Source organism: Mytilus californianus, unplaced genomic scaffold, assembly GCF_021869535.1.
Source record: "Mytilus californianus isolate M0D057914Y unplaced genomic scaffold, xbMytCali1.0.p SCAF_6, whole genome shotgun sequence".
Taxonomy (NCBI): domain Eukaryota; kingdom Metazoa; phylum Mollusca; class Bivalvia; order Mytilida; family Mytilidae; genus Mytilus; species Mytilus californianus.
The window spans coordinates 58,525,223-58,544,784 of NW_026262712.1; the positions used below are offsets into that span (position 1 = coordinate 58,525,223).

Sequence of the window (19,562 nt, forward strand, 5' to 3'; positions counted from 1 at the left end):
GATTTCGGAAAAAAATAAAAATATGAAATAGATCATACATAAGCAAATAACTTTATAAAGTTTTATGAGTGTTCTTGCATGTTGTTACTTCTATCTTAGTTTTGTCAAAAGCTGCTTGGAATAATGGCAGGTTTTTAAAATCAAATTTTGAAGTTTATGAATTAGTAAATCTAAGATAAAGCAACCTTTGATTTACTGATGATATAAATAGTTCTTGTTAATACGATGCTTGTATTTCATGTAAATATGTACGGTTTCGTTTAAATTTATTTTATAAATGATGGTTAATTCGGTTCAAAATCTTTTTTCTTTCTCTGATTTATAATTTTTAACATGTTTTAAATATTCCACTAATGCAAAGGTTTGAACTCAGGATTGATTGTGTGGAAGTAGTTTTAATGCCTGCAAGATTCGTGTGCCTTTTTTCTGATTTTGAATTGAAAAATAACTGAAAACTAGACAAAGTGATGCCCCGCACTACACTCTGAAGTAACTGTATTATAAAGTCAATTTAGGACTTTCTTTGAGATATTATTGTGCCTGGGAGACACAAATGGTGCCCCTGCAGATGCAAAGTGTTATTTTAGAATACACAAAGTTGAGCATGGGAGCACATAGGTCAAAGGTTCAGATCAAATTGTAGCTCCTTAATCAGCATTGTATGACATCTATGTTTAAGCACCTCTTATGCAAGTATATACTCCAAAAATGATAAAGTTCAACTATCTCCCAAAAGAGCCAATATTAATAAAAATCAAAACCCTGACCACATGCACACCTTCAATATATGTACAAACAGCCAGCAAAGTGAAAACTTCCTAACATTCAAACTGTAGGAGGAGTTATCCGGAAACGCTATGCACGTCTTATGCAAGTAACTATATACTCCAAAAATGACAAAGTTTTAACTATCTCCCAAAAGAACAAATATTAATAAAAAATTTGTAAGGGTTCCGCGGAACCCAGTGTCTCGCCTACTTTTTCTGTTAATCGCAGGCGCAACAAAAATGAGGAAGTAAATCAATAAAAATATTCCTCTTGATACTATCTTTTGATTGTAAGAAGCTTCTGTCCAAGTTTGGTAAAAATCCAGGATAGTTTATGAATCTAATAAATGTTTAAAAACTTTAACTGCAGACTGAATGTAATGTTAACTGGAAGAAAACAAAATTTCCTTCTAGATACTAGCATTTGATCATAAACAAGCTTCTGTCCAAGTTTGGTACAAATCCAAAATAGAATAAGAAAGTTATTGAAATTTTAAAAACTTTAACCACAGAGTGAATGTGTTGTTTCCTGGCAGAAAATCTAAGTCCATTAAAAGTAAAATATGGAAAAAATGGATTTATTTTTTTACAAAATTTCCTTCTAGATACTAGCTTTTGATCATAAACAAGCTTCTGTCCAAGTTTGGTACAAATCCAAAATAGTAAAAGAAAGTTATTAAAATTTTAAAAACTTTAACCACAGAGTGAATGTGTTGTTTCCTGGCAGAAAATCTAAGTCCATTTAAAAGTAAAATAAGGAAAAAATGGATTTTTTTTTTTACAAAATTTACTTCTGGATACTATCTTATGATCATAAACAAGCTTCTGTCCAAGTTTGGTAGAAACCCAGGATAGTTTAAGAAAGTTATTAAAATTTTAAAAACTTTAACCACAGAGTGAATGTAATATTTCCCTTCAGAAAAACTAAGTCCATTTATAAGTAAAATATGGAAAAAATGGAATTTTATTTTTACAAAATTTACTTCTGGATACTATCTTATGATCATAAACAAGCTTCTGTTCAAGTTTGGTAGAAATCCAGGATAGTTTAAGAAAGTTATTAAAATTTCAAAAACTTTAACCACAGAGTGAATATTTGTGGACGCCGCCGACGCCGACGGAATGTAGGATCGCTATGTCTCGCTTTTTCGACTAAAGTCGAAGGCTCGACAAAAAACAAAACCCTGACCTCGTGCACACCTTCAATATATGTACAAACAGCCAGCAAAGTGAAAACTACCTAGCATTCAAACTGTAGGAGGAGTTATTCGGAATAACTATATACCCATAATAGGACGGACGGAAGGACGGACGGACAGGGGTAAAATAATATGCCCCCCAACTGTTAGTTGCGGGGGCATAAACATGAGAGAGAGAAAAAAATCAATATAGTCCCCTTTTTCTAGTAACAAGCATCTTAACTCTCTTAATATTTTACGTGTGCAAAAATATACATTGTTCTGACTGTGTCATGTATATTATTGTGTTTACTTTCCCCAGTACAGGACAAGTACTTAACTCTAAAATAACGGTATACTCGATCTTGTGTTTTAATCTTTCCAACGGTTTAACATATTTAGTCTCTCAAACCTTTTTGTATCGAGTGTTACTAATAAAGGTTAGGCCAGAAACATGCGCTTAAAATTAATTTGCATACGTATTGAGGCATTTCACTGTTTGCAAAACAATGGACGGTATATTTACCATTTAAAACCTTAGTTGCATGAAACATAACTTATAAAATATAAGAAGAGTGATGGCCCACGACTTTATTATACCATTTAAAACTTCTTGAAGTTTCTTAACACCTCAGGTAAAAGTCGATAGTACTCCGAATGCTGGATGCCGTTAAACCGAAGCCATTTCATCCCTAGGTCAACATTTATCCAGCTTCGTTCAAAGTAGAATTAAAATAAATACACGTTATCCGTATATCAAAATTTAACTATGTACATATTAATTAATATATGGGGAAATTAAGTCATGCTTGCCAGATAAATGGTCGTTTAATCAGATAAGATACTCCATTTAATATTTATGATAATAACACGTTCAATTTCACTATATTATACCCATGAACGATGAAGACATTTTAACTTTACAAAATCAAACTATGCATGACCTAAGGACGTGTTATGTTGTTAAATCATGTATTACATGTGAAAATAAGAAATTCTTTCTCCTTGTTAACAAGCTTCCTAATAACATGAATAAGTCAGTTTACCGGGGTGCTTCGTGTAACACTGTTCTGTAATTTAACGATACTGAGTGATGGATACTCATCCAGCGGCCAGTATTACATATGTAGTATTTAGAAGCATGGTAAAACAGACAACAGGCACAGAAATTACAATTCTAGCCAAAAGAGTGCGTTTATTAATTCACAAATTTTAGAATATCAAATTATTAATAACTGCACTCTTTAATGCAGTTACCCATTTTGATATAAGAATAGAAAGCTTCGAATGTAAAATTAAAAAGTGATCTGATCACTACAGCCTACATGGATAGTTGCTTCTAGACCCTTTGGCCTCGGTTGTGTGAATCGAGGGATACAGTTTAGCTTATCTTAGGGAGCAACCATTTAACTTCATTTTTTTTTTGGGGGGGGGTATGGTTTTTTGTCTGAGTAAGACATTTTTTTGCGCGCAAAGTGCGAACATTTTTTTTAAAGTTTTTTCGACGCTATCAATCAAATTATTTTGTTCAAAATTTAACACTATAAGGTATGGGGAAAATCTGGATTCAGAATATTTTTTTTTGTCATATGCTTGACCACAATATTTTTTTTCTTCATCAAATTGGAATTAGAATATTAGGAACCCCCACCCTCCCTTTTGAAGTTAAATGGTCGTTCCCTTAGATCAGATCATGAATCATACTTCTTGTTTTCTACTGAGGATACTTTATATCGATATTCAAACACATGGTTCAACTTTAATATTTTCCAAAGTTTAAGATTTTTTTACAAATAGACATTATATAAATAAGGTTACGAAAACAATATTATCTTTTGTGTAATTCTACACCGCGTTTCGGCGTTAAACAAATATTCAGGAGTTATAAAGTGTTTTTATAAATGCGAAAAGGCGTTTCACAGGTATATTTCTTATTCAAACATTTAAAATGTTTGCAGACATTTTTATGTTGTAAAAAGTAAACTTTGTTATCTGTACACTCATCTAAATGTAATTTAGTACTGATAAAATGTGTACATGTACAATGCACAATATATTTACATTAAAAAAAATGTATTACGATATCTGAAATGATATAATTTTAAATTGTATAGACATTTGTATAAATACCCTTTAAGGCAAATAAATAAACCAACAGAAGAGTCATATTTTGTTTACTAATCGAGTTATTACGCTTTTAAGTCAAGCTTGAAAAATTCACACGGTTTTTGAATTATATGTAAATTGCAGGAAGGATGATCAATGGACACTACATCCGACCATTGAAGAAAAGATTATTCATATTTTGATAAAAATATGTTCAATACAAATATATATATCAATTATTCATTTTTCCACGTGGGTGGTTAAATACAAACAAATGATTGGCACATATCAGTACACAGGTTTATAAACATTTACTTTTGTGACATTTTTGTTACATGCATAGCAGTGCAACCGTATTAGTCACAGTACAATTTGATAAAGTCGATAAGGGTTAAATATGTAGTCGAAATTTATTTTTTTGCGAGTAAACACATTCGTCAACATGGTGTTATTGGTTGTCGTAATAGTTTTTATTAACGGTAAGTACAAAATGTATTTGATTTTAGCATGAGCAATCGGTGTAAAAAAAAGAAAAGGGAACTACAAGTATGCTGATGTCTACCTGTAGGAATATTTCTGCAATTTTCCATAATCATATCAGATTTTGAATGTTGATATTTTTATGATACTTTAAACGGAGTATACGGACAGTACACAAGATAACAACCGCCAACACTTGACTCCTCCTACAAATAAAATATAAACAAAGATAAACAAAAACAAACAACACACTGTCCAGATAGCCTGACTTGATACAGGCATAACGTGCACTTAAGTTGAACTAGTTTAACGTGCTCACAACCTCCAAGCCCCCTAGTGCTTTATCTACCTAGACTATGTCGTAAAGTTAAAACACACAATACAAAACTTTAAACAATGCAGCTACCAACATGAAAACATACGCTTTATGTCTTGCTATAATCAGTCGCGCTTTTGCTTAGTGATTTTTCTTTGACTCTAAAAACATAGTCGGGAAATATATCATGGCTTTTTCGCATTTATATGAACTGTTCGTAAAGTCAAGTCGGAATCTTTCAGTGAAAAATATACGGTATGGATTTCATTGAATGTTGAAGGCCGTACCGTTACCTATAGTTGCTTACATGTACGCTATTTGGACTCTAGTGGATATATACTTGTCTCATTGGCAATCATACCTTATCTCCTTATTTTTGTATGTACATGAAAGTCAAAGTTACCGTAGTGTGTCTGTATTATTGAAGCATATCTTTCAATAATATTTTTTGTTTTGTCTTGTTAAAGCTGACGCGTAAGTTTTAAGCGCAATTGTAGAGTACCAAGTATCGCGAATGAATTATTAGATTTAATGCAAGAAATTATAACTTCCTTCACAAGTTAAAAATGGTGAAAATCGATGATACATTATATGATGTAAAAAATCTAACAGTTAAGTATACTTTAAAAGACACTTTTATTAAAAATGAATCGCCAATTGTTCGATTTATGACCCTTACCTTTTTCGTTACATGTATACATATCATACCTTACAGGTTCATTGTCATTTTGCACATATTTTTGTGCAGATTATTCAGTTAAGATTGTCAGCGTTACAGAATTGTCCCCGCTATATTTACTAAAAAGACTAGATGTACTTGTGCTACCGGTATGTGATAAAGTTTGCCAGGTTCTTCTCGATTATAAGTGGTTGAAAATTGAAACCCCACTTTCCTAGATCAAAACACACGATGGTCTTAACCTTGATTGTATGAAGGAAGCTGATATAAGCAAGCATCATAAGGACGACAAAAATGATCTTTCTTAAGAGTTTATATAGTTTAGTATGTCGGTGAACAAGTATTGTGACCTAGGTCTTGGGACATTGTGTACTTTTTTCTCTAACTATAATGATTATTGTTGCTGCGTGTCTTTATATTCATAAATTATTGATTAGTATATTTTGGAGAGGACTATCTTAGGGAGCTACCATTTGATTTTTATGGGGGGGCTAGGATGAAAAAGTTTGTCCTGCTTTTTTTTTTAGCTGTAATCTCTGTCCTGCCTTTTTATTTTTTTACTCTATTCGGTCCTGCCTTTTTTTTACTAGTTTATCCTGAATTTATTTACACAAATTGTCATCCTTTTTTTTTACCAAGTTGCTCATCCTGCCTTTTGTTTTACTCAAAACTCCTGTCCTGCTTCAAATTTCATCCTAGCCCCCCCCCCCCCCCCCCCCCCATAAAAATCAAATGGTAGCTCCCTTAGTTGTGATAATGTGTGTCGGATTCTTTTTGATATATGTAAAAGCAAATACAATATGTTTACGAATGAGAGAAAGCAAGTAAAGTATTCTCTTTGAAAAATGATTTTGCAACGTATAATTTTGGTGACTTGAGTGTAAAGGACACTGGACTATTTGTTTTACCTTGCATATATTCTTCAATCAAATATGTGTAACCTCTTGAGAAAGAAATGCGTAATTTACGTTCATGGTTTTTGAACTGGTTATTGCGTGCAAATTGGTGAAGCGAGTTCTTTGATACGACGCGTGTCATATCTACATCAAAGTAATGGTAATTATACATATACATCTGAAAATAATAGAAATCATCGAAATACACCATTATTTGGTTTGTTTTATATCTCACAATGTTGTGTAAATAATTAATAATGAAATAACAAAATACAAAATACAAAATAAAAATTGAAAGATGTTGGGTGGTCATCCCCAAACGACCTCGTGACAGTTCAAAGTACTTAAAACGTTGAAAGACTATAATTATGAATAATGTATATAGAAAATAAAAAAATGAAGGACAGCTCAGAAATCTGCTGTCCGCTTATTCATATTTTTTAGCACAAATATATATTACAAACTAAAACTGGTAAAGCCTAAAGAGACGAATAATTGAGAAAAAAAAACAAGTATTCTGAGAGTATTGCGTGGCAATACATAGTCCCCTACGGGTTAAAAATTCATTGAACTGGAACAAAATACTAACTTGATCTATAACTTGCCATGGTGTAATCTACATAACAAATATCAAGTCATTATCTTCAACCATGACCCAAAAAAGTGTAGAAAACTGATTATTTGAGTGAATTTTCTAAGTCCAAGGACCATAACTCTGCACAAAATCATCAAACCGGAACAAAATTCAAACTTGATCTGTAACTTGTCATGATAAAACAATATACCAATTATCAAATCAATATCTTCAAGCATGACAAAAAAAAGTGGAAAACTGATTATTTGAGTGAATATTCTAAGTCCAAGGACCATAACTCTGCACAAAATCATCAGACCGGAACAAAATTCAAACTTTTTTGATCTGTTACTTGTCATGATAAAAGAATATACCAAATATCAAATCAATATCTTCAAGCACGAAAAAAAAAAGTGTGGAAAACTGATTTGCCGGACAGACAGACAGATGGACGGAGTGCAAACCTAAAGTTCCCTCAGACTTCGTCGGTACGGGACTAAAAAAATATTCCCAAAATATACATGTAGATTTCCATTCTTAATTTTATGTAGGTAGTAATAATAGTTTATTATTTTCTTGGTCAGCTATTCGCACTAGAAGTCAATTTGAATTTTCTTCAAATAAACATTTGTACGACGTGTATATCTGAATTAACATCAAGATGTCGTTAAATGAAATTGAATACCCTGCATTTTCCAGATTTTCAATAACATATGGTCGAATCGCAGAGAGACCCTCTCCTAAATTATTGACAAAACATAATATTTTGGTGTAAATTAGATACACCAAATTCGACTTACGCCCTGAAGTTGTATCTTATGCATATAAATTGACCTTCAACAGATACGCTTAATATATTTGTAGAATCGTATTTTGCCATAAATATTCATTTTGAATTGTCCAAAAAGTACCTTATAAACATAATTTATCCATAGATGTCATTCGAGTGATATAATGCAGACTCCATGGGGCCTATATATATACAAATGCTTTTATTATAATCATTTTAATAAAGGATACAAGAGAAATGATATTGTATTTCAATTTAAACATTTTGATTGGTATTGTCAAAATACTATACAATGTATTCCTTGTAAAAATAAGAGAGAAGGAACAGGTATGACATGGCCCTGTTTTAGTCCATTGAATTCGAAAATCAAAAAGTATAATTCTTCTACAAAAATAAATTACATCTTTCAGATGTTTAAACTGAAGATGTTGGTTTATTTGACATCAATATATTTTTTGCTTTTAATTTTATCTCATATATTTGCATAAGGGCTTTAAATCTCTTTCATTTGGTACAAAACTGTTATAACTTCCAAAATTATCTCTATATTGAGAACTAGTCATTAATGTGTAGATTTTAGCTAAAGGCTGGACTCAAAAAGACAATTTGCCTCATCATGTACACGAGTATGTATTTTGTCCAAAAACATGTGTAATATTAGTTTATACTTCAACTAGCTGTGTTTAGTTCCCAAATGAAGTAACAAAGCTATATATTTTGTAATGTCAATTTCATCATGGATCACTTTTTTCACAATCAGGGGTTCATTTAGAGAGGAAAATAAGTTTGAAATTTGAACTACAATATAAATAACTATCAATGTATTAATTTAGTTGCAGTATAAAAACAATATTAGGTTAATGTCAGAAAAGTATAAACTTTTTTGTATTCGGCACAAAACTGGGGAGGGGCTCGGTACAACCTCGCCCTTCCCCAGTTTCTCAGCCTCGTACAAAAAAGTTTATATTTTTCTGACATTGAGATTATATTGTATTTTTTTTGTAGTCAAATTTGTCAATTTCCACATGTTTATGACATCAAAGTGATATCTCAAGTTCCCTTCCAGTGCTCAAGTCTCCAGAATTATACCTGTCTGTCCATTTGATATCAATAAACAATAGCATCATTTTCACAAGCTTAAATCTTTTTCTCCTTTTATATTTCAAGGGACGTATATTGGCTCTTACCATACCTCCTCCATTCCTAGTAACTTTATATTTTTTTTTTCTTACAGTCGTTGGTGCTTGTCGAAATTGTACACAGCAGGATTTTATGACTATACAAGAGTCATGCAAAGAGAGTGATCAAAATTTAATCAGAGCACAGAATCAATTTTCTAAAGAAAACGAAACTTCGCTTTGCAAGTAAGTCAGTATAGCCACACAAAGGTCATTAAATTAAATGTTTCTTGGTCGATCGAAAGTTAGATTTCTTGCCAGGAAAGGTAGAGATACAAATACATTTAGAAATTAGGTACATGTAAATATGTATAATATCCTATTATTCATAATTCAGTGTATTGGAATATTACATTTTTAACTCACCTGGCCTGAATACCATGTGAGGTTCCCCATCACTTGTAGTCCGTCGTCTGTCGTTCGTCGTCCGTTAACATTTACAAATATCATCTCCTCTGAAACTACTAGGCCAAAGTTAATCAAAGAGGGACGAAAAATACCAGAGGGACAGTCAAACTCATAGATCGAAAACAAACTGACAACGCCATGGCCAAAAATAAAAAGACAAACAGACAAATAATAGTACAGATGACACCACATAGAAAACTAAGACTAAGCAACATGAACCCCACCAAACACTGGGGGTGATCTCAGGTGCTCCGGAAGGGTAAGCAGATCCTGCTCCACATGTGGCACCCGTCGTGTTGCTTATGTTATTACTAATCCGGTAAATAGTCTAATTCGGTAAGTCACATTCGTGAAAAGGGAAGGGTATTGTAGTTACGACATAAGGAACTTGGCCACAATCATCATTTGGATATCTAGTTTAAAAGGTGTCCGATGACCCGCTTGCCAATCGCAAGATGGCCGACATGGCTAAAAATAGATCATAGGGGTAAAATGTAAGTGTTGTCTATTATTTTGAAAACCGCTAAAAATAGAGAAAGTCTGACAGGGTGCAAAATTTTCAAAATGTTGAGCTCTTTCTATTATCTGTTGATGTCAAAACTGCCAAGACAATTTCTTATTGAAGTTATTGCCCTAAAATGACGAATTTTACTACTTTTTTCAATTTTGCCTATTTATCATGAAAACTATTAAAGATGGAGAAACTTTTAACAACAAAACTGATCATCAAGACAAGATCAACAAATAATTCAAATAAGGGAAATCGTCAATCGATTCCTTATTGCTCTTTAATGACAATTTTAACAATTTTTTTTGCGTTTTTGCCTAAAATCTTAAAAACTACAATAGATAGATAGATAAAACCTTTAAACAGCATGAGTGATCAGCAAGAAAAGATCTACAAATAAAACTATTGGCCAAATTCTTCAGTCGACTGGTTATTGGAATGATTGTTCTTTAATGACGGTTTTTACCATTTTTTGGCGTTTTGCCTATTATCTTGAAAATTATAAAAGCTAGATAGAAACTTTGAATAAAAAAAATTATCAGCAAGACAAGATCTACAATAAGGTCAAATTCTGCCAAAAAGGTTAGTAGATAGGAGTGATTGCCCTTAAATTACGATTTTTGTTTGTGTTTTGGCCAAAAACTAAATAAGATAGAGAGACACTATAAACAGTAGTCTACAATGCTTAAGATGCACATAGAGCTATGTGAGCGACACAGGCTCTTTGAAGCTCTTTGTATTTCCATGAGATGAAATATTTTGAAAAAAATGTGCCAATTTAGAATTTCAGATCTGACTGCAAAATTGATTCTCAACCGAAGTTAAATATTATTTTATGCTTTGTATTAAATACATAGACAAGGTATACCGAGGGTTAATTATTATAACATTTTATAAGAAAAGTCGATGATTTATTTGAAAAGGTACATCTAGCAATAATTGATTGATTGGTGTTTAACGCCACTTTCAACACTATTGTGCTATTTCGTAGCGGTCAGTTTTTATCGATAGAGGAAGCGAGAGTGCCCGGAAAGAACCTCCGACTTTCGGTAGAAAAACTGACAATCCTAGTCAATTATGATTAAAGTCGAGCGCACCTGCCACGTGCGGGATTCAAACTCACAACCTAAGTGTTGACATGCAAGTGATACAGTTGGTCGACTACTTAGACCACTTGGCCACCGAGGCTCCTACCTTGCAATAAGTATTATTGTGTACATTATAAGTACATTATATAAACAGCCACTGTACTCAACTCAAAAGAAGTATCTAGAATTGAAATTGGAAATCTAAAATCAATTAAAAAAAAGAACGAAACATTAGATAAAAAGATATAAAAAAAAAAAGACATCAAGGAAAGAAGACGATCAAAAATCATTAGTTGAAGATTTGTTACGGACAATAACATCAAACTTATGAAGTTGACTTAAGTCGTATATTTTTTGCCTCCTACAAATTGTCTGCGGTAAAGTGGTTTCTTAAGCTCGATCCAGGATTGTTACGGCACATAAAACTTCAAACACGCACAACAGCCATGGACACTTATATTTTAGCTATCTATATGAAATAAAGAGACATGGTGTGATTGCAATTGAGACAACTATCAATTAGCGACGATCTGAAAAAGATGTGAACAATGGCCTTCAACAATGAGCAATATAAATAATTCTCATATAGGTTAATCGCAAAACACACAAAAATTATCTACAAGTAGTAATCTTTTACTTTTTAACCTACAAATATACAAATAAAAAATAGGAGTTCCAGAGACAAAGAATTAATTACCCATACTAATGTGTAGTATAATAATTTTTTTTTTATAATTAATGATAATATCAAATAAAATTCCTGTATGAAATATTTTTCTATTCTTTTCAGTTTTTTGTTTCAATTTTATTATTGTGTCGGGGACCATGTTCCAGCATGTCTTCAACAGATTTCAAGCAGATATGCAAGATACTATTCCTCTCCGTTTGATTGTCATCCAACACCGGAAGTGACGTTAAAATTACAAAATTATACGATTAAAGCGAACGATTGCTCAAGTAAAATTCCAAATGACCACGAGACAACAGTCAAATATAACATCATTACATCGTCACAGACAAGTCACATGAGAAAACACAATTCATTAAATACAACAAATGTAGCAATAAAAAATGGTAAGTTTAAAGTATAACTTCATAAATATGACTGTATGTAGGTAACCTTGTCCATTGGACAGGTGTAGTCTTAAGTATTCTTTCGTGGTTTAAAGCGATTTTAATTTAAAGTAGTCCAAAATGAAAACAATTCCGAGACGACAGAGAAAAAAATAAAAGGCGAGACATATTTATGTGTCAACAGTGTATTGAATACATAGTGTACCGTTTTAACTTGGGAATCTCAAATGCCTCTTTAATAAATGAAGAAAATATTAGTATAAAACAAAAAAATTATATAATTACCAAAACTATCCATCAATTGGTAGATAAAATCAACAAGATGTCTTTTTGTGATGTTACATTTTTGTCGAGCCTGTGACTTTTGTCGCAAAAGCGAGCTATAGCCATCCTACATTCCGTCGGCGTCGTCCACAAATATTCACTCTGTGGTTAAAGTTTTTCAAATTTTAATAACTTTCTTAAACTGTCCTGCATTTCAAGCAAACGTGGACAGAAGCTTGTTTATGATCATAAGATAGTATCCAGAAGTAAATTTTGTGAAATGAAAAACCTGTTTATCCGTATTTTACTCATAAATGGACTTAGTTTTTCTGCCAGTTAACATTACATTCACTCTGTGGTTAAAGTTTTCCAAATTTTAATAACTTTCTTAAACTATCCTAGATTTGTACCAAACTTGGACAGAAGCTTGTTTATAATCATAAGATAGTATCTAGAAGAAAATTTTGTAAAAAAAAAATCCTGTTTATCCGTATTTTACTCATATATGGACTTAGTTTTTCTGCCAGTTAACATAACATTCACTCTGTGGTTAAAGTTTTCCAAATTTTAATAACTTTCTTAAACTATCCTAGATTTGTACCAAACTTGGACAGAAGCTTGTTTATAATCATTAGATAGTATCCAGAAGAAAATTTTGTAAAAAAAAAATCCTGTTTATCCGTATTTTACTCATATATGGACTTAGTTTTTCTGCCAGTTAACATAACATTCACTCTGTGGTTAAAGTTTTCCAAATTTTAATAGCTTTCTTAAACTATCCCACACTTGGACAGAAGCTTGTTTATGATCAAAACCTAGTATCTAGAAGGAAATTTTGTAAAAATTTTATTTCCTGTTTTTCCGTATATTACTAATAAATGGACTTAGTTTTATTCCAGTTAACATAACGTTCAGTCTGCAGTTAAAGTTTTTAAAACATTTATTAGATTCATAAACCTACATAACGCGTATGGTCCAAATACTCATATGGTCCGGAACGTATATAAACAAGGTCACACAGAATCACCAAGTCTGACATGTTTTTGCTATTTGTAGAATTTGATGTTACAACGACTTAGTCTAAGACATATCTTATATAAATTCTGTCAGTAATTTATTATTGTTTAAGATTCGGGAATTTGTGTTTTGTTTTACATGAAACCGTTTGTTGCATGTACACGAACATTAATTGTGTTGATTTATTGGAATATCTTATTATTATTTGGGTTGGTTTTTATTAACAAAAACTGAAAACTTATGACCGAATTTATGCAGGCGATTCAAGAGCTTTTGAACGGAATTGAACACATACAATAAACCGGAAAATAATGAAATGTAGCATATGACAAATTAATTGATTTTGTAACATTTACGTAATTGCTTTCTGGCTATTGTAAAATATTGGCATTCGGTGGATAAAAAAGTCTATGTCTAAATTGAATCAGCCTTGAAATATGTATACACAACGAAAACTCCAGACTCAATTACTAAATGCATTTCGTTGTAGAGATTCGATCTTTTCATAACAGTGCTTTAAAGGAATTTTTTATTATCTTTTATTTCAGCCTCTCCTTCTGGGACATTCCTACTGGCAGTCAGTGCAATTATTTCGTGTTATTTGGATATATTATGACAGGAAGTGAGAGTTATCTGTCGCCTAGTCACGCATCGTTGTTCGCTTTTAATCAAATAATTCAGGAAGGAAAAGATAATCAGAAACTCATCAAACAGACAAAATACCAAATCAAAGTTCAAGATCAGATATTGGGTTAAACGTTAGTGACAAGAGACTTCCGGTAGTGTTTTCCAATAATTCTGCACTGAGTGTATTATTCTGTGATAAGCAATGAATGTTGTGGGAAATCAATAATGGTATTCAATCGCTATAAAACTGCCGGTTGCAAATGCTAAGTTACATTATATTATGATAAAGTTATTTATTTTAATCATCATTTTTAATATAATAGTCCCGGATTAATTCGCTGTTTTTAGAATCTAAAGCATACGGCTAATATATTTTCAAAGGCGTACAACAAAATTGTATGCCATGATTGGTTAAAAATGTCCTATACAGTAGGAATTCAACCAATGACGCGACGTTATTGTCATTTTAAGGATAGAAACAATGAAATTACCCATAGTTCCGTGGAATCTGAATCGGGGAATCGTATTTTGCTGAAATTGTAACATCGATTTGGCTGACAAATTCTGTAATTTTGCAATTTCCTCAGGGAAAGTTAACACATAATGATGACTTGACTTTTGTGTAGATTCCTTTTTAGTTTTATTGCTCCCCATACAAATTTACATATTTGGCTTTACAAACGTGGCAATGAAATGACGATGGTTATTACATTTAGATGCTGCGAAACAGCACATTCGATAAGTTAACTTTGATATATCTAAGAACCACATGCCGTGTTCTTGTCACGAATGGATTAATAAATCTAGGGCAAAAAGTTATTCATGACGTTTTAACTGTAGGGCAAATATAGTTTTATTTATTTAATATACAAATGTTTTATGTGGCCTTAGTTTCAAGACATAACGTACTAAGTGAAATACACTTACTTAATGTATCCTTGTCCATTCTGATAATGTCTGAAATAAGATACTATTCAACCGACTTGTTGACGGTAACCAACATATGCATGATAAGAATGAAAATCGTGAGAATGTACTTCGAAAAATGAGGCATTCAATTGTCTCTAAAGAATACAAATATCGCTAAATGCATAATTATAACCCCAAACCACCATTCTGAGTTACCCACACATATTTTTCAATTGGGTTTTTGTCGTTTTCTCGACAAGACGAACGAACCAATATATTAAATGAAAATACAAAATTTTTAAACCTCCTCATTTCAAACCGAAGATTTTGCTGGATGGTTAAATACTAGTGAGTCATTATTTACTTTACCGAGAGAAAAAAACTTTAGAACTCAATACTAATCAACAATCTGTACTACCTTGAGAAAATCAAAATTTCTTTTGTATAATACGTGTTCCCTACAGGTTTTTATTTACCTCATGACATGTCGCAACCACCTCGTAGATGAATCATATGACCGGAAAATCCTTTTGCTACTGTAATATATATTACATTTACAAACATTTTTTTCATCTCATCAGGTTAGAGCTTTTTCAGTTTCCGAGCCGCGTGTTGTATGATTGTGTTTCTGTTTACATGAAACGAACGTCTTGCTTTTCGGACAACTGTTTGGGTTTTATACTTTCTTTTGAAATGCATGGCTATCAATTCAATTACTATAAAACAATTTATAGTGTGATTTTTTTGTAACAACGCCTTTATTCTGTTGAAAGCCCTATGTTGAATCTCTTAATTTCATTTGTTTTGATTTTTTGTGTTGTTGGGTTACTGTCTCAATGACGTTTACACGACATCTAGTATCTATAATTATAATTGTGCTATGTATAACATTACATGTTGGTGTACGTGAATATGACAATAACCCAAAAACTACACAAAAACACGAACTTCAAAGATCAATAGTGCCGAAATTCAGATATAAACATATACACTATTATATTTTATGTTCGAGTTAATACACGGAAACCTAGCCATGCTAATCATGCGCCATTTGCACCTTTTCATATCTGTACTACACCAAAAGTTGTCATTTTGTGATTTTGTTACATTCCGAGTATTATTTTGTTAGTATTTGAGCAATCGTAACTACTCGGCCTTTCTCGTTACGACTAAAATGCATAGCGATTATGGCCGAGTAGCTACGATTGAGTATTTGAGAGAACAAATAACGTCCATAAATAATGCTTTAATCAAATTGTAAATTTATTTTTTATTGTATTTTGTACTTTGTTTATGTTTGTAAAGGTTTAATAGGTCCTTCTAGATTGTGCTAAACTAATGTAAGCTCAGGAGTTGTGCTAGAGTGCTGTAAATGTGTATGTAAAATTGTACAGCATACTTTTCTTCTAATTGAACTTTTTATAGCATCATAAAGGTGCTTTATGGAAGAGGTAATTTAACTCACCCTCCCCTTCCCCTAATTGCTAATCTTTTAATCGATACATTGTTTTTTCTAGTTTTATTTTTTTCTAACCTCAGTATATCTTGAAACATCGAAGGGTCCAATTATTGCTGTTACCTGCGTGCTATAATAGTCCTTAATGTATGTTTGCCCTGTCCTGTTGAAATTCGTATACTTTGTTGAAATTTCAGCAATAAATTAAATAAAAATCAATTAGTACTTCATGTAAGCCTTTGTCCAGTATTAAATCTTATACTAACAAGACAACCGTTTTGTTATTGCACTTTCAAGAAATAAATTTCTAAAATTTTAAATTTACGTTATGTTTAACCTTTGTTTCCTATTTTGGGAAGAAGCATTAGTTCGTTTCAATGGAATAAAAATGCTGAAAAACAGTTAACACTTTAATACATGTGTAACATGTTATTTATATATATGTTGTGTACAAGAGGGTTTTTGTACAAGTTATAAGTTTTTTGACACATAACTTCTTGCACCAGGTAATAAAAGTATATCTTCCAAAATGTTTCAGTTTAATGTCTTAAATTCTAATTTATATACTAGTACTTCAACCCTGCATTTAGTGCTATTTCCCTTGTCCTCAAACTTGAAATGAAGATAACTGAATAGTTTAAATTCTAATTTTTGTCGAGCCTTCGACTTTTGTCGAAAAAGCGAGACATAGCGATCCTACATTCCGTCGGCGTCGGCGTCGTCGTCGTCGTCGTCGTCGGCGGCGTCCACAAATATTCACTCTGTGGTTAAAGTTTTTGTAATTTTAATAACTTTCTTAAACTATCCTGGATTTCTACCAAACTTGGAGAGAAGCTTGTTTATGATCATAAGATAACATCCAAAAGTAAATTTTGTAAAAAAAAAATTCCATTTTTTCCGTATTTTACTTATAAATGGACTTAGTTTTTTTGCCAGTAAACATTACATTCACTCTGTGGTTAAAGTTTTTGAAATTTTAATAACTTTCTTAAACTATCCTGGATTTCTTCCAAACTTGGACAGAAGCTTGTTTATGATCATAAGATAGTATCCAGAAGTAAATTTTGTAAAAAAAAAATCGTTTTTTCAGTATTTTACTTATAAATGGACTTAGTTTTTCTGCCAGTTAACATTACATTCACTCTATGGTTAAAGTTTTTGAAATTTTAACAACTTTCTTAAACTATCTTGGATTTGTACCAAACTTGGACAGAAGCTTGTTTATGATTAAAAGCTAGTATCTAGAAAGAAATTTTGTTAAAATTTTGTTCCATTTTGTCCGTATTTTACTTATAAATGGACTTAGTTTGTTTTCCAGTTAACATTACATACAGTCTGCAGTTTAAGTTTTTAAAACATTTATTAGATTCATAAACTATCCTGGATTTTTACCAAACTTGGACAGAAGCTACTTACAATCAAAAGATAGTATAGAGAGGAATATTTTTATTAAATTTTTTCCTCTTTTTTGTTGAGCCTGCGATTAACAGCAAAAGTAGGCGAGACACTGGGTTCCGCCGAACCCTTACGAATTTTTATTTTTCTACTCATACCAAAGTCATATCCATAACAAGTATTTGTGTGTTCTAATAATGTCTTTTGTATCAATGCTCAGTATTAGACTGTATCATGTAGTTGTGAAAATTTGACAGAAATATGCGAAACAAAAGACTGTGTGCTTGCATCATCCATTTGTGTTAAGCGGTTCATAAAACACTGATAACTTGTACAAAATATATGTACAAATTATAATTTGTACAACATTACAACTTGTACACAACATATATATACATTTGTGTATGTGTTAATTTGACAAACCCTTTAACTTCTTCTGTTCCTTTTACTTCAAAAATACTTTACTATAAATTTAATAAAATTACATAATTCATATTTTCAATTTGAAGTAAGAAACAGTGTATCTTATTGGTAACACAAACTATTTGTACTGAGATTTAACAAAATAATCTCTTATCAACAGCTGAATGAAACTATTTGATTGATTACTATATTAAACTACTTTATTTTGTCTATTCTAGTGGTTCAAAACACAGGCACTAAATGAACTCTTTTTTTGTCCAAACGACTAGTCTCGCTTGAATATTCTAGAGTACGTTCTAACGTTGGAATCTTTTCACCAAATCTTAAGCCTTTTCATAGACTGTGGTAACAGTTCATGTCTGTAAATATTTGAAGTATTGACTGTGTTCTATTTTAAAATCTGTTTCTACAATTACTTTTCAATCGAATGAACCCTATATGTACATGTACCGCTGCTTCAAGTAGCCAGTATGGCAGTACTAAAACGATTTTTTTAATGTAATTTACCAATCTATGAATTGCGTAACTTCCTCACATAGTTGTCTTCAGACGATTTTCGGTGAGGTCCTTTTGATTTTGCTGCTAATCTTTTTGTATATGCTGCTTCTAGGTCGTTTATGTCATGGCAGTGAGACCATTATCATACATCAATATCATCTTACAGTTTCCAATTTGTATAATTATTGTATTTTTTTTTTTTTGTTCTTTAAAAAGTTGTTTATTAAAATTATTTTAATTACTAATTTTTGAGTGAATGAAATATATCACATTATATATTAATTACACAATATATTACGTCGTTTAACTGACGTCTTTGGGCATATGTTATTTTAAGATAACATATTTTTTTTTCTGAATTAAGATATGGTAAAAAAAACCGTGATCATTGTAATATCATTGTACACATGACATGTTGCTTACGCTCCTGTGATTTTTGTTGATTGTTCAAATATGATTTAAATTTGTTATATTATTTTTGTAATGAAATTAAATGAAAGTTCAAAACACCAAATGCAGTTGTTTGTTACTGTGATGTTTGCATTGATTAAACCAATAAGTAAAACATCGTGGCAATGCGATTTATGTTCCATGATTTTCCATTGTCAGATAGAAAAGTAGGAGACAGGCAAACCAGTATATATAGATCGGAAAGGGAGAAGATATTAAGGGGTGAATATCAAAGTACTGAACTACTGAACATCGGATGACCGCAAGTTCTGGAGGATGGTCACAAGCACTTGTCTCAGAAAAAAAATCACATCTTCATACCTGAAAGTGAGGTTAAGGTACATATATATATATTATATTTTTCCTGAGACAAGTTCGTGTGTGGATGATGAATAAATGACAGGGAATTTAACCTCACCGTTATAACTATCATATTGTACACTAGTGATATAATCATTTATTATCAGTATACTCTGGTTTG

At 31.7% G+C, this 19,562-nt stretch overlaps 1 long non-coding RNA gene across 4 annotated transcripts in view; it reads left to right on the forward strand.

Moving 5' to 3' along the window:
• Positions 1-19,145, forward strand: part of LOC127704328 (uncharacterized) — a 79,502-nt gene extending 60,357 nt beyond the window's left edge. For 3 of the 4 annotated variants that reach the window (XR_007983231.1, XR_007983232.1, XR_007983229.1), the window contains exons 2-4: positions 9,021-9,150; positions 11,759-12,042; positions 13,872-19,145. This is a non-coding gene — a long non-coding RNA (uncharacterized LOC127704328). Of the gene's footprint in view, positions 1-4,380; positions 4,531-9,020; positions 9,151-11,758; positions 12,043-13,871 lie in introns of those variants that run through there. The other variant, XR_007983230.1, reaches the window with a different exon arrangement.
• Positions 19,146-19,562: the final 417 nt, after the last annotated feature.